The following is a 16,656-nucleotide window of genomic DNA, read 5'->3' as shown; positions in this document are numbered from 1 at the left end:
ATCACACCTACCCTACACTAAGGCAGAGAAAATTGCTTTTCCTGAAGGCCAGAATGAAATTTTAATACATATTGCTAGGAGGCAGGGGAGGGGGAGATCTCTCTGGGGTGACCTTGCACTGAATGTGAGTTCTCTGTGGTGAGTTTTCTGACCTGCAAGGGGAAAGGCAAGGAAAGGTTCCCAAAAGGAAAACTGAGCCTGTACTGAAGCCTCAGTGCAGAACTCCCCAGGTAAGCTGCATGTGCCCTGCACCTCTTTCTGTTTCAATCTCTCTGTTACTGTGTTTCAGAGAGTTAATTTTAATTGTAAAACAAGGCTTTCCCCCCCATTCTGAACTCTCTTTGTTTATCAGAACATAACTTACATTTTCTTTTACTTTTATGGGAGCTTTGCATTTCCATGCATGTCAGCAGTGCACAGAACTGACATCTGAGTGGGTGAAGTGGAATTTTGATTTATTGGAGGAGAGTGCATTATCAGTGAATTCAAGAGACTAAATCTGCCATGGAGAGGACTTCTTTTGTTTCCATCATCAAGTCAGACATTATATCCTGTCAAACATCCCAGGGGACACTTTTTCTCCAGAAACCAGAGGTAATAACTCAGCACAGAAATGTGTGCTGTATGCTGAACCCTTCATCTTACCAAGAATTCAACCCTTGTTCAAATGCAGGACACAAGAGAAAGAGAATAAAAATAGGCTAAATCCTTAGCCTTACCAGCCCTGTGATAGCTCTGCTTTTTTTCAGTGCAGACTGTGAAGTTCTAATCTGAACTTCTCCTGGTAGGAGCCATGGCTGAGGGTGGTGTTGTGTGATGAAATTTTTAGGTTTGGATGATGCAGTCACAGCATGGCAAATGTCAGCTGGAAATGTTCTATAACTATGATGGCTTTGTCACCTTCCAGGCCTCCGAGTAGCTACAATGCTGGTTATTAAAAGATGGATGGGCTCTCCATCTGGCTTTTATCCCCTTGCCTGGTGGCTGTGCCATGGAGAGGTGGCCTCTTGCTCTCAGGCCCCAGGCATTGCTCCTGGTCCATGGGCTGAGCACAGAGAGAGGCCAAGGCCAGATCCCCTGTGCCAGTCTCACTGACACCACTGCTGACCAGCACTGACAGCGTGTGGGTCCCTCCTTCCTAGTGTTCAATCTGATTAAATATGCCCAGCTCTGCTGGCATCTGTGCTGGCATCTGTGGAGAGCCACCAGGTCACCTCTGAAACTCATCTGTTCTTTAACCAGAATGTTCATTTGCTGAAAGCATAATTTTATTTATTTTTTAAAGAAGCCAATGGGACCTGTGCTGCAGGAGAATACCTCAGATAACAGCGTTTTGCAGCATGCAATAAACAGTGGAGTTTTCACCCTCCTGCTTCTTCTAATGCCTCTGTGGAGCCCTTCTGCTCTTGAAAGAGGTCTGGGGACCAACAGCAAAATTTAGTGACAGAATTTTGGGCCTATTTCAGGCTTCACAGGTCACTGAATCATGGGGAGGCTTAGGATGGAAGAGACCTTAAACCCCATATAATTTCTACCTCCACACCATGGATAGTGGTCCCTTCCACCAACATTCCAAATTGTTCAAAGCTCCATCCAACTTGGCTTTACACACTTCCAGGGCTTGGGCATTCACAGCTTCTCTGGGCAACCTGTTCCACTGCCACACCACCCTCTGAGTGAAGAACTCCTTCCTAAAATCTAATCTAAGCAGTGTCCCACGGTTGGCTCAGTGAATGAAGCTCACAGCAGCTCATTCAGGGACGGTTTGGTGCAAATTGACAGAAGAAATGTACGGTTTAGTGAGTTCCACAAAGCAGAGGGAGACTCATTGAACAGCCAGCTATTTATGAATAAATATATCTATTCAGAGGGGGAATCACATAAAACAATGGGCTGGCAGTGGCTGGCAATTTAAAATGCAGCAGGCAGACTGTTGCTCGCATTAGTAACCTACAAGACACATAGCTTAAATAGCACAATCAGCACCAACCAGCTCCTTGGGGATAACTGAACCATTTGTGCTTCTGTGCTTCTACTTATTCTTAGACAAACTTGCTCTTAAGTCTCTATTGCATCTGTTTTCTTTGTTTACATTAACTTGCTAACTTTATGTGACCATGGTTTCCTTTAAACCATATGCTATTATTTTACAGAAAGCCACATATAGTCAACCCTCAGTATTACTTATTTTGGGTTCCTGGTAGAGTAATAGTATTTAACAGTCCAGTACTATGCAGTTTGTTTATTTTTGTCATTTCCTTTCATCTCTGATGTGCACCAGATTCTTCTCACCTCTAAATTTGGAGCTAAACTCTATGCATTTCCCATGTATTGATTGTGCCTTTTCCTAATCATTTTGTGCTTATAACATTCCCTTAATTTTTGCAAATACCATCTGCTGTGCCACAGGCACTGTAATGATGGCCTTTTTTCTACCAAAGGGCTGTAAGGAAAATGGAGGCTAGGTCATGTGTTTGATGTAAGAGGTGGATTTTTGAGAAGCAGTTCTGTAGATCTTCACCTGGCCTCAACTCCAAATGGAAGCAGCTCTGTTAAATGCAATGAAAGGTGATGATTTGACCCAAATTGTCCAAGAATGAACTTGAGTAGGTTCATAAAGCAGAATAATCATTGTTGGTATTGCCATTGGTGATGTTAGTCCTGCTCAGCCTTTCCTTCCATAAATTGTTCACTCACACTTTTTCCATCAACTATATCAGGCTGAGCTGAGCTGACAAATAGCAACAACAAGAACAAGGCAGGAGTTCACTGAAGTGAAATAAAAAGAAATAACAGCTTGTTTTGGTTCTGGTCCTCAAACATTTTAGTGACCTTTTCTTTTGCTGGTATTGTTTGACCAGATAAGATATTTACATCATTAATGGAGATTGTATTGTCTCAAAATGACAGCCCTTAAAATCAACAATAAAGAAATTAATTTGGAGGCCTGCTAAATGCTGACTGAGAAGGAAAAAGATGCAGTAGGCATTAAATCCAGTCCCCTGTTAGAGGCGATGATATCATACAATTCCATTTCTAAACGTGGTAGACTTCACACAGTGAAGCAACTGAGTGCCCAGAGTCCTTCAGAAGCTCTTTTCAGACTTTTCTGTGTTCTAATCATGATGTTTAAAGTTATTGATGGCTAATTTATAGTAATTTATTCTCATGGCAGCATCCTTTAGCTTCCACAACTCCTCCACAATAGAAAAACTGCAGTGCCATTTTACTTTAATTTTTAATTATTCACATTAGAAATAATGCTGTTAAATGCTAAAGATCAGGATTAGACCTAATGTGTAGCTGTGAAGGGGGAAATCATTCCCAGATACCCTGCTGAGCCATATGGTAATTTCTGTGCTTAGGTATGCTTGTAAATGTCTGATTCAGGATGAAGGGGGAGTGACAAAGTACTGAGGGAACAAGAGAAAAGACATTGCTGAAGACATTTTCCCTCCCTCCCCCTTGCCTCTCCTGCTCTAAGCAGTGAGCCTCTTGCATGCAATCCTTCAGGAGTAATGTCTGGAACTGAGATTTTTGATACCCTGAGGCATCATTTCAGAAAGTCCCTTTGCTGCATTCTGGGCAGCCCCTGAGATGTGCCAGCAGACAGAGATGCTGTGGCAACTCTTGCTCACGAGCACAGCTCCATCCCAGCCCATACCAGAAGCTGAGACAGAAGCTGATTTTACTGCTTCTTCCACATCCAATTTCATCTCACTCTTGTGAGTGACAAGGTTTAAGATATGTTCATTATGCAAAACTGCATTTGTGCTCCAGCCTGCTTTTTGGAGAGGGCTTGGCCAATACAGTGTCTTTGTGGTCCAGGAATTTTCAGACTGGCTCTCTTATTCCACACAAGGCTGTAGTAAATGATGATTCCTCAATTTCACTTTCCTCAGTAAACGGATGCTTAGATATTTAATTAGGAAGCAAACCATATAATCAACCTTCTGCAGATAGAGCTGCACACTGTAATCAGTCCCGTTCAGCTTCTTTGCATGCTGCTGAAGTGCCAGCAACTCCTGAATTTATCAACACTGAGGCTTGAGTGGCAATTTGCCCAAGGATTTCTCAATTAATAAATATGAAGCAGCAGGCAGTCTGAGCACTACACAGGCTGTGCTGCACATCCAACGTTGTGGTTTCACTCTATTTTTCCTGGGAAAAACAGCTCCAAAAAAAATCAGGCAGAAGCAGAAGCTGCATAATAGCAAACTGAGTTCATAATTTTGTATCTTTTTGTACTATTTCATCTTTCAATTCCCACAAAATGCTTGTCTCAGTGTTGTCTAAGTTATTCCAGCTGGCATTCAAGGCTATCACATTCTTAGTGGATGGTCAAGAGTCTGCCTGCCAGGCAGGTAAAAATATGGAAAATGAGCAGGATGCATGCACACATCAGACATGCAGCAGAGATACAGAGATGCCCCTGTCAAACACAGCTCATGGTTCCACAGCTCTTAGACTAAGGAGTAAAAAGAAGTAAGTCTGGGTCAAAGCTGATGCTGGATGGATGTAGAATTCCTGTAAGGGTGGTGAACTGGAGGGAAAAGGAATGGATGAGCATTTCTGCATGCTCAGACTGGAAATTTATTTTCCTGATACTTCCTATGTAATCATTGAAGGAAAGGGTTGAATTCAGAGAATTAAATTGAGGATGTGTTCTGAATAAAACCTTCCTTCTCTCTTCATCAGCTGAAGGAGTCAAAGAATACTGACCTTTAGCAAGTGCCTGTGGAGGGTCTCTGTGAGCTCCCAGCAAAAGTGTCCAGACTTTCAATCTGTGACCTTCCAGATTTATTCCAGTGAGAGTGAAGACACTCCAGTGGTGGGATAGTCTGGATTCTCATGCTGAAGGCCATTGAATCACGGATATCTGCCACATCTATGTACTGCTAAGGTCTAAAGCCCCAAAAGACGTGATCTGTATTCATATGCTCAGCTGCATTAATTTTGCTTTCAATGGTGTAGTGGCAGAAATGTCTCTGATCTGACAAAATCAGCTGGTCTTGAATAAAATGTCTGCAGGATCCATCCCAAATCTCCTCCTGGTCCCAGGCCAGAGAGGCTGTTGCAGAGGAGCCTGCTCTTCATGGCTTGTTGCAGTTATTGAGGAGCTGCACATCTGCCAAAGTGATGCATCAGGAGTGCCTTCAGAGACACTTTCTTGTTATTTAGGTTTTGGCAGCCCTCAGTCCCTTCATGCCACAACCATTTTAACCACTGACACACTAATCCTTTTTGACACTTCCCCTTCCTTCTGCAGTCAAGCTCCAATGAAACATGAAGTGCCTCCCATGTTTCCACTTCAGCCTGCTCAGAAGCATTTGCCTGATGTCCTGGAGGAGGCAGAGCTGCAGCATCCCTGCATGAGGGTTCTCTGCATCAGGGCTTCATGCACCTGTGTGGCAGCAGCATAAGCAGCAGTGGGACAAACTGGAGCAGCCTCCCGTGGCCCCCAGCCACCCAAGAGATTTTTGGTGCAGGAAACAAAGGGTAGTAGATGATGTGAAGGGCTCAGACAAGCCTTGCAGCTCTGGCAGTTGAGCAAGTGACTGCACTTCAGCAGGTCCAGAGCAAACTGGAGCTTCTGTGTGCTCACACTGATGATGGCAAATGGGTGGGATTCAATTTATCATAGAACCAAAGAATGGTGTGGGTTGTATGGGGCTTTAAAGACCATCTGGTTCCAAACCCCCTGCCATGGTCAGGGGCACCTTCTGCCCAGACCAGCTTGCTCAAAGCCCCACCCAGACTGGCCTTGAACAGGATGGAGCATCCAAAACATCTCTGGGCAACCTGTGTCGTGGTCTCACCACCCTCATAGTAAAGACTTCTTTCTAACATCTAACACAAATCTGTCCTCTATTAGTTTAAAACAATTTCCCCTTGTCCTATCACTATCTAACCATGTGAAATGTCACTCTTCTATTGGATGCTGCACTGAGAGATCTGCACTAGGTTACACTTTTGTCCTTTTTTTTCAAGTTAGGAACACTTATTTTAAACTGCTACCAGAGTGCCCCTGATGTGCAGCAGGTTTTTTAGATGTCATTGAAGTGCATATATATTGGTGTAGCTCTGTAATACAGAATGATAAATTAAGTTTACATGTTCTGTGGAAGAGCTGGAGACTGACTTTAAAAGCAGGCAAACTATACACTGAAAAGTGTGCATTGAATTTGATGTCCAGGGCTGTGTCTGAACATTCACAATGACATGAGTTTTCCAGCCAGATGACATTCATGCTGTGCAATAAGCCTATGACTTTTTTTTTGCCTTTGACTCAGAAATGGAGGCTTAGAGATTAATAGATTTTTTTAAGACCAGAAAGATTAATATTATTTGTTTACCTCCATAACAATGACTCACACTGAGCAAATATGTAGTGTTTGACCAAAACATGATTTCCCAAAAGGTGCCTGTACATCATTTGCAACAGAAAATAATTGAAAATTCCCAAGGCCCGTTCCCCACTGCTATGTAATTGCTGATGCCTATGTAATACACTATTGATTTGCCCATGTTTTCCTACACTCATTTTGCAGTTGCTAATGACTTACAAAACATAAAATGTGGGAGAAACAACCCCAAAGTCTTAACAGTAGTAAATCACAGCTCAGTGGTCCTTAATTCCCTTATCTCCACTTTTTTTTTTTTTTTGTGGTCTACATTCCCCAGTAGTCACCTTGAGGTTAAAGTGACCTGAGCATGGTAATGTTCCCTATTTATGGCCTTTCCATAAATATGTATCCCATGTATCCCACACCCCTCCTTGCTGCCTTGTGCACTACTTGCTGCCAGCAGTTTTCCTGCTGCTTTTGTGGACCAGAAGCAACAAACAATGTCTGCTGCTCTGGAGATCAGAAATGCAGGGATTCTTTATGGCTACACAGCCCTTTTAAGGATCCCAGTGGTCCTGCCAATCAATGTTTATTTTTAATGAGCCCAATTAGGCGCATCTCTCCAGTGCAGGATTATGAGGATTTGAAAAGGGTCAGTTCGTAATGGTTCTTGTGGTGGTCACTGCTACCTGCCACATTAATGAAGATTTATTAAATTAACAACACATGTTTTTCCAGCAATTCAAAGTTCACACACACACACAGTTAATTAGGGTTGGATTCTATACATGCACCAACTTGGCGAGCTGCTTGTATTTTATGTGTGCAGAATTGATTAACTCTGGTCTTGGAAAATACATCCAGAACTTTGCTGTATCTTTTTATCACTTGCTTTGTTCTTCCCAGAACTTTTAGAAACACATTGGAATGCTGCTTGTATTTTAACCAGAGACTCCCACTGAATGTTTTTTCTCTCAGCATATTGTAGAGTCTTCAGAGAGTAGGTAAGGTTGCTGCAGAAAGGCCTGGATGGGAAATTGATTTATTTTTTTAACATTTCTTTTCCCCCGCCTCAAATCTCAGATTAATGCATAAGACAATACTCAACAACTTCAAAATCACTGAGGCATTAAGAGAAGAAATGTCACCATAATACTTCAGGGAGGAATATTCATGTAACCAACCAGCCCATTAATTCTTTTGCTCACATTTTATCACCTTAAACAATATCGCTCGGTCAAGGAGACCTAAGTATTTTTGTGACATTCAAGGTTAGCATCAAGGGAAATATTCAGCCCTGATGTGTGAACTGGATGGGATATCTAGTATATATTTAACCACTGAAAATCAGCCTTCATTCAGCAAGGACAATGCAAAACATCTGACACAAGAGTTTTGGACTTCTTATTTCTAACTGGAAATGGACAGGAGTTTAATTCTTCTGAGGTGCAGGAGGTGCCCAGGTATTTTGGAAGCTTTGAGAACTATTCTCCAATTTATTGAAAATTTCAGTCCTGTCCTGCACAAGCTACTGTCTCAATTCAGCCAGAGGTGGATTAGGGTTGTGTAAATAGATTTAATCTGGTTTGGTGGCCATAGCAGAGCAGGCTGTACTAATCACATTCCTGCTGGAAAGGAGACTCTTCCAACATCTATCCAACTAAGATATTTCCATGCTTCTCGCATTACTGGCATTACATCCAAGCATAAATCTTAATGTATTTTCCACCTGGAGTACTGGGTAGGCTTTCAGTAAATAAAATCCTCCACCCCTGAAATTATAGTTATAAGTGTCTGATTTAGAAAATTCAAACTTGCTTGTGTGTTGAATCAATTGCTGGGGCCGTACTCTCAATATCTTTTATCCTTGTTGCTCCTTCCCATGAAACAGGGCATAATTAAACCTCTTAACCTGGCTGATATATGGACAAATACATGAAAGATCATGAGGCTTCTCAGTTACTGTTAAAATGGATGCCAGACCAATAATTGAGATGGAAACCCAGCTGCTCTGCCACACCACTGTATGCAAACCACGGCAGCAGTTCCTGCCTGGGGGTTAAGGTAGCTCTGGTGTCCCATTAGATGGGCACTCTGCTGCCTTTCATTTATAGGAATGAGGAACTGGACTCCTGTTTCAGTTTTGACCCACTGAACCTGCTCCCTGTCCCCTGTGCCCCCCTCTCCTGGTGCTCAGCCTGGGCATTGCTTCACATTTAAAACCAAATGTTCCCCAGAGGGGTGGAAAGGTGGGAAGATGGCAAGTGCAGCATGGCAATGTATGGCTCTGGGAAGAATGGGAAGAGACTCTTTAAAATAAGGGTGACAAATGCTGACAATCCTGAAATTTCCTGTTTCCCCAAAATTTCACATAAGCAAAAATGCTAACTGGGAAAAAAGGGATCATCAGTCTTTGATTAAAATCAGTGCCAATATTCTTCGTGCTCCAGCTCTGGGTGTCTCCACAATAAGTTCCATATCCCCTCTCCTCCGTGCTGGAGCATTTTGCTGACCCTGCTTTCTGAAGATGGTCAGGTGGACAAGACACTGACCTGGAGCCTGACATTGGGCTGGGTGTTGGCTGCCACAGAGACCTCATGCTGGCCTGGAGAAGTTGTGTCCATCCACAACTACAAGTGTGCTCAGATCCCTGATTTCTACTTGAGCAAGTAAGTCCCACTGCTGTCCCTTTGCTGATGGTGTTTAATTTGCCATCTCTAGGAATTAACTGTCAGGGTTTAATGGTTTTAAATGGCTTTGGTGAATAAAAAGCTTTGTTTCTTGTGCTTGGTGTTCTAATGGAAATAATAATATTGTCACACCTCACTGGCCTACTGTAAGACGTGTTAAAGACTACGAGATGCTCACAAGCTGTTTTTATGAGACATTTGAAAGCACTGGGGGCAGATGAAGTGATACCATTGTGAAAAAGGGAAGGAAGATACAGCACTGATTGATTGATTCCTATTTTTTTGTCTTGCAATAATGCACACAATCAGTGCTGATCAAACAATGAAGACTGTGGAAGCTGACCAGGAATTCAATATTTCTGCAGTGCAACTCTGATATAAAGGATGGATCAAAAAATGGATCCTTTTATTAGTGCATAAAAGTTGAGGGTCTGTGTTTAAGAACTCATGCTGATTTCAGCATCCAGTGTGGCTGTCCTGAAGGCTTTCTGTGGCCTGCATGATATTATATGTGACCAGTGAGGGTGAAAATACTGAAGAACTTAATCAACTACTGCAGAATAAACTCCACAGAGGGGTCCCAATCCTGTTGTGCTTGTTTTGTGGTATCAGAGTTGGATGACACAGAGCAGTGTGGATTGTGGCTGGGCTGAACCAGTGAGAGGTTCTGGCCTCTGTGCCTCCATGTCAGTCAGAAATGATGAGAAGATGCATCAGTAGCAGGTGATGTCTGTTTTCACCTGGTTTGCTCTGCAGTGTGCAGCCACAGCACAGAGGGTGACACAACTCGGTCACATCTTTGGTGGTGCTTGACCCAAGGAAGCCATTAAATGTAACAAAGTTTTCACGGGGTATTTCTTTGCCTGTGCTTGTCTCACTCACATACTCAGGTGCCAGAGGGACTGGGCTTTGCACTGGTGAGGGAAGGGATCATGGACCTCCTGGCTGGGCTGTGGAGGTGTGAGGCCAGGGGCTGGCTCTGTGTCTGCTCTGTCCCCATGGGTGCCCAGCAGAGCTGCATCTGTGAAGGGACAGTGTCTTTCTCGGTGGCACAGCCCTGCACTGCTGTGTGTGCACCTGGCCCAAGGCCCTGCACCATTTGGAGGGAAGAATTTGAGATGTGTGACCCACTGTCCCACTGTGTGCACTGGGAACACTGCCAGCATGCAGAGTGACTGCAGCTCTCCTGTGCATGCATGGGGTGCTGGGGATGCCTGGGGAGGCATCATCTGAGTGCCACCCTCCCAGCATGAGATCTGACAAGCTTTCCATTCAGAGAAAGAATTGGGAACCCAGAAATACAGGAAACAAAACTTGACTCTCATTGTTTATTAGCTACAATTAAACTGCAGTGAAATGCCTGTGCAAGAATGAGTCTGTGTGCAAACCAGAGCCTTTCTTTTTGGAGAGGAAAACAGGCAAACAAACCCTGACCCTGTCAGTGGTTGGAAAGTGGTAGGAAAGTGCTTTGGAGCAGCCTCATCTCCCCTTGCTGGTGTTTGACAGCTACTGCAGCCTGGCTTTGTGTCTGTGTTCAGTGTGCACAGCTTCCAGCTGCAGGTTTGCAAGTAATGCCAGAGAAAGAATGTTTTCTGGGTATAGGCTTATGAAGCTAGAACTGAGTGTGCTTCTTTTGATGAGGTTTAGCTAAATAAATAGACTTTTTTTTCTCTTAAAGGCCTTCATTCATACTTAGCACCTGTATTCAGACTCACTGCAGAGTAGTTCCAGCAGATCCGTAGCTGCCAAGGGCAAAAGGGAAATACTTCATTAAAAAGGAAAACTGAAGAAAACCACCAACCAAGACTTGAACCAAAGCAGACCTGCAAAAATGTTGGATTAATTGCAAACAAAAACTTTAGGCCTTTATGATCAAGGATTATGATGATAAATCATGATCATCACCTGGGAGGAACTAGCAGAAGTGCTGTCACAGGAACAAGTGGACTAAGAATACACTCAGCTAGGAGATAGCAAGAGGATTTCTTGCCATAAGAGAAATGGAACAGCTTGGTAATAAAAATAGAGCTGTACAGAGCCAAACTGGATTTGTACCAGTTGAGGAGGGATTTTACATGATGTAGGAAGCAGATGTGGTGGTTCTAGAGGCAGTTTCCAGGACTGGGCTCCTAAGAGGGCGGTCAGACTGGAACAGAGAGGTTGCAGGGTCTCCATCCTTGGAGGTTTTGAAAACCTGACTTTAGACTGCCCTGAGCACCCTGCTGTCACTGACTGGGCTCTGATCAGGGGACTGGGACAGGATAGTTTTCAGAGGTGGTTAAATATACAATCCAGTGACTGGAAAGCAGCTATCCACCTCCTTTTCTTGTGTGTTTATTTTTACATTTGCTCTTTATGGGTAAATACTCTTCTATTCCTCTCTTGTATTTATCCCCAAGCTGTACATCATCTTGCAGGAGTAAGTGAAATATGAGTGGGAACAAGGGTGGACGTTTGTTCTGAAATTCAAGATCAGCCAAGATTAATGCTCTTTTTAAAACAAAACTCAGCAGTGTTGTGCTGTACATGACAGGAGGGTGCAAATCCTCACAGAAAATCCCAGAGAAAGAGTTAACTTAAAGCTTTGCCTACAGCAAAGGACTCAGGAATATGTGTGGGTCAGCTATTCCAATGGGCTAAAGTTTCCTTTTCTCTTCTTTCTCCCTGTGATCTTCTTTTTCTCAGATTAGAGGTTTTATTCACAGAGGAAGAAGCCCTGATGTTTCTAATTCACAAACTTCAGCTAAGCATTGATTTGGGGGTGGGAGCCATTTGCTCTTTCAAGAATCCTCTCTCCCCAGAGCTGCCTGCCCGTGATCATGCAGGTGTGTGGAGCCAGAGCCATGTCAGGATGCTGTGCTGACTGCTGGCCAGCAAGATCAGCACTGTGCCTGGCTCCTGCCTCACATCCAGATCCCAGAGCCACATCCATACCTGTCAACCCAGGAGGGTTGGAACCTCCACATCTAGTCAGTTTTTTTCCTATTTATCTCTGAATAAGCTTTGGAAATTACTTTCCTCCCCTCTAAATTATTTTTTTTTTTTTTTGGCACAAGATCCATGCTTCTGGCTCCACTGGTTAAAAGGCATGGCTGGATTTACTGCCCTCCCTGACTTTAACCTGCTGTTCAAGGCTACAGTGATTGAACACTGGCTTGCAAACCCAGCTCCTATATTTTTAATACTGTATAACTTTTGCTGGTATTTCCCTAATGGCCTGGGAATGTGAATCATTTATTTCCCGTGAAATAACCGCCCATTTATATATTTCTCTTGAGAGACAGCATGATCTGACATTGCATTTAACCCACAGCAAGGTATTCAATTTGTTGAATGGGTACTAGGAGGGGAAAAACTTGTGAAGTACAGTTCATAACAGAGTCATTTGCCAGGTAAAGTAGTGCTCATATTGAAAATGCAGCAGAATTGGAACAATGGCATTTTCATTACCTTCTTTCTCTTTTTCTCCTCATAACCTTTTTACACAATATATACAAATTTACATCATATGGCAGCTAAACCTTATAATTAAATCAGTGTGAGGCAAGACCAATAAATAAGGATTTTTTTCTGTGCTGTATGGGGAAAGAAGCAAATGACAGAGTTAAAACATGTCTGTGCAGTGAGGAAAGGCACAATCACACATTGATAAAAGCACTCACCTTGCTGGATTCAGGATTACAGCCAGGATTTCAGTTTATGCTGATTATGGAATCATAGAATGCTTGGGGTGGAAGGGACCTTAAGGACCACTCAGTTCCAACCCCTCTCACCATGGGCAGGGACACCTTCCAATACACCAGGCTGCTCAAAGCCCCATCCAGTCTGAGCTGGGGACTCTCCCAGGGATGAGCCTTCCACAGCCTCTCTGGGAAACCTGTTCTAGTGCCACACCACTCCCTGAGTAAAGAATTTCTTCCAAATATCAAATCCAACCTGCCCTCTGTCAGTTCAAAAGCCATTACCCTTTGTCCTGGCAAGGATCAGAAGAGTTCACAGCAGCAGTGTGTACACAAATCTGAAAATCCGTGTCTGTGCTTTCCTGGGTCAGGTGTGTGGTTCCCAGTGTTGCTGTCACACCTCCTTCTGCAACACCTTGCAAACCTTTCTGAGACTGATGTCCCAGCAGCTGTGGAGCTTCCCAGAGTCCTCATGGGAAGTGCAAGCCCAGAGGACAGAATTCCAGCACCATGCAGGGTTAGCACTCCCAAGAGTGATCTAAAAGCCACTGAAATCAATCACCAGAAAATTCCTGTTCGTGTCAGTGGAGCGGGTTGCTCTTGGATTGAAATCTCCCACTAATGTAATTATTCTCTGCTAAGGGGGGGGGAAAATGGAAAAGTGAAGATGGCATTTTGTACATCAAGGTCACACACACCATCCGGCTCTCAGCATCTTAAATGGCCCTGTATGGAGCTTTTATTCTTTTCCAGACATAAAGATGTGTGAAGTGCATCACAGCACTGCCTCCTTCCTGCCACTCAAGATGGGTTTTGATGGAGAGCTGAGAGAAGAGGCTTTGTACCTCAGGCAGAGGGGCCATCAGGGCACGTGGGGGATGAGCACCACGTCTGGCCTGAGCAGAATTAGGGGCAGGGGATAGAAATCGGGAAGGCTTTGCTGAGCTGACCCCATTGACCCTGCTCTCACCACATATAATCCTTATTGCCAGAAGCCTCACCCTCACAACATCCCCATTCTTACATCGACCCAGCAGAAAGCACTTTCGCAATCAAAAAATATTTCTTTGGTTTTTTTAATGATTGTTTTCTTAATTTTTAGGAATTAAATCATTTGTGTTCTGATAAGAGGCATCAGAAAATATATATGACTGCTTAACTTTGTGTTTGTGCTCTGAATGAAATTATGGTAAATCAGTTTCTGTCAAGTTAGTTCAAATAAAACTGGAGAGAATGGTTCTTGAAAAGCAAATAAAACTTAAAAAACATCCCAGTTTCTTGTCCAAAACTTCCCATCCATAGAAGGTTTGTACAGAAAGTTAAGTTTTCTTTAAAACTCTTCAGGAGAATACCTGGTTTGACTATAGTTTAACTCAATCTATTTATTGATTACATGAATCATTCATTTCCTAAAAAAGTCAATCCTCTCTGCTCTCCTCCACCCTAATTATGGACAAAGTCAAGGTGAATCTTTCCATTAACTTCTGTGATCTTTGGATCAAACGCTGAAACACGATGCTGCGGGCTGGGCATCGCTAACGAGCTGGGCGCAGTGAGGGTATCTGTGCTCCAGGCATCCCAGCACCAGGGCAAAACCAGGGCAGTGAGACACAGAGCTGGCACTGAGCCCACAGGGAATTTGTCTGGAGGAGCTGCAGATACAGGGAGGCCAGACACTGCAGATGTGAGCTTGGAAATGTTTCTTTTTTGGTCTTAGGGGAGATTTGCACCTTGAAGAAAATTGCTCCTGTAGCCAGCCAGCAGCCTCTTAATTGTGTCACATCATCACTCAATAATGGAGTGGTTTAAAAGTGTGGCTGCAGCTAACAGGAATTTCTGTTTTGCACCAGATCACTTAGAAAGCTTTGTCTTTATGTAGAGCATCAGGACTTTTCCATGTCACATTCTATTTCCCTCTCTTATTAAGAGAAAAATTGATTTGGTGTTCCAGGGGCTTTCCATTTGCATTCAATTACAGATTTCAGTGGCTTCTTAGGCTTTACAGGTTTTTAAAGAACTAGTGTTTCCTACAATACATCCTAAAAAAAAAAAAAATTAGGGTCTGAGGTGGAATGAAGTTCATTAAAAATAAAGCTTATCACAAGGGCTGCCATCCCCACAGTTAGACTCATTGGTAATTGCTTATATTTCCATTGTTTATTAAATAAATAAGGAACTCATTACTCAGAACTGTAAAAACACTGTATGTGAACACATGACTTACATGATTTTCTACACCCTAAAGTCTTCATTTAACCCAACTTAGCAGTGATATAACAGAATCTGTCGGGGTTGTGTGGAAAGGGGTAAAGAAGTTAATAAGGGCAATGAGTCCACTTGGGGATATGGGAATTTGAGCTCCCAGAATTTTAGAGGCTGCCAGGAAGCCAGAAAAATTTCCTTTAAGCTCAATTTCCCAGAGCCTCACCTTTGCTGGGATTTCCAGGAGCAGAGCCCCAAAACTGAGGTAGAAAACTCTCCACTTGTGCTCTGTGGTTCAATTGCATTTACAAAATTTAAAAATAAACTGTTGGTGAGGTTCTGAAAGCAGAAAAAGTCTTCTCTCCCTGCTCTTATCCCCATCTCTCACACTGAGCACATTCTGTGTAGAAGCAATGTGTGCAAACCTCACACCAGGAGTTTTCTCTACACTCTTCTCTAAAAGGAGAGGGGGCTTTACTCCCAAAGAAAAAGGTAAAGATGAGCTGTTTAACACATTTTTTTTAAGTTAACACAACTTTAAATCACATTTCATGGTTCCATCTTTGTGGAACTGAGCAGACTTTTTCTTTTTACCAGTCATTTACTTCTCTCCAGAAGGCATTATTTTACCCACACTTATTTTTATTTTTTATTTTTTTGGTGCACTGTGGGGACTCCTGGCCATGCTGCCATCAGTTTTCTTCATGCCTCACACTCTCTCAGCAGGTCCTTGTGGACCAGCTCTCCCCAGTCCCTCTACATCTCCTCTGGCAGAGGAAATGCAGGAAATACAGCCTACTGCATAGCAGGAAGGGATTTCCATCCAGTCCATAATTCATTCTGCTTTTTCCATCTACTGCACATGCCCTTTCCTACTGTTGGAAAGGAAATTAAATAATTACACTGCCTGCAAGAAGCATGCTTTATGGCTTACATTTATGATAAAATTATGGAGCTGTTGTAATGAAATATTCCATCAATACATTAAAACAAAGCAAAATCAGCATGGCAATAAAAAACTCTTATTGTCCCTGTTTCATCCCTGGTTTACTTTTGTTTGGTTTATTTAGTGCCTTTATTAAAATATTTCTGTTATAATAGTGGTTTTAATACTTTATTGTTTTTATAATGGCGTGAATTTTATTGTAACATCACCTCCAATTTAATATGTCTTTCTGTTATATCCGAATTGCTACTAAAATGGAATTGCACTTGCTATGGATGTAATACCCTTGCAGAAAGTTTTAAGAGCCACTTCTACTACATAATTACAAAAGAAAAGCCAGGAAATGGCATGAGGAAGAGGGAAATCCTGCATGTCCCAATGTGAAAATCTGGAGAACACTGAACTGATAATATATACAGATGTTCCAAAAAAAGGGAACACTAACCCAAAAAGCTGGGCCTAACTTTACTGAAGTGCTTTTAGCTATAGACTTAGATATCAAATCTGAGACAGTCATACTTAACAGTAGCTTCTGCTATCAAAGGTGCCATATTTTAGTGAAATAATAATAATAAAATAAATTGACGGGCTTTAAAGTTCCACAGATCAACAGATGAGACATGGATACATTTTATTTCTCATGTGACATTTTGAGGGAGGAATAAAACCCCTTATGTTCACACAGTTCTCTTTTGAATCATTGAAACATATGGTAGCAGATTTATGGCAGTTAATCAGAAGATTTGTATATACATAGATACAAACTAAATATGCATGTAAAACTGTAGCTG

Source organism: Cyanistes caeruleus, chromosome 6, assembly GCF_971803275.1.
Source record: "Cyanistes caeruleus chromosome 6, bCyaCae1.hap1.1, whole genome shotgun sequence".
NCBI classification, from domain to species: Eukaryota; Metazoa; Chordata; class Aves; order Passeriformes; family Paridae; genus Cyanistes; species Cyanistes caeruleus.
This window is presented reverse-complemented; position numbering follows the sequence as displayed.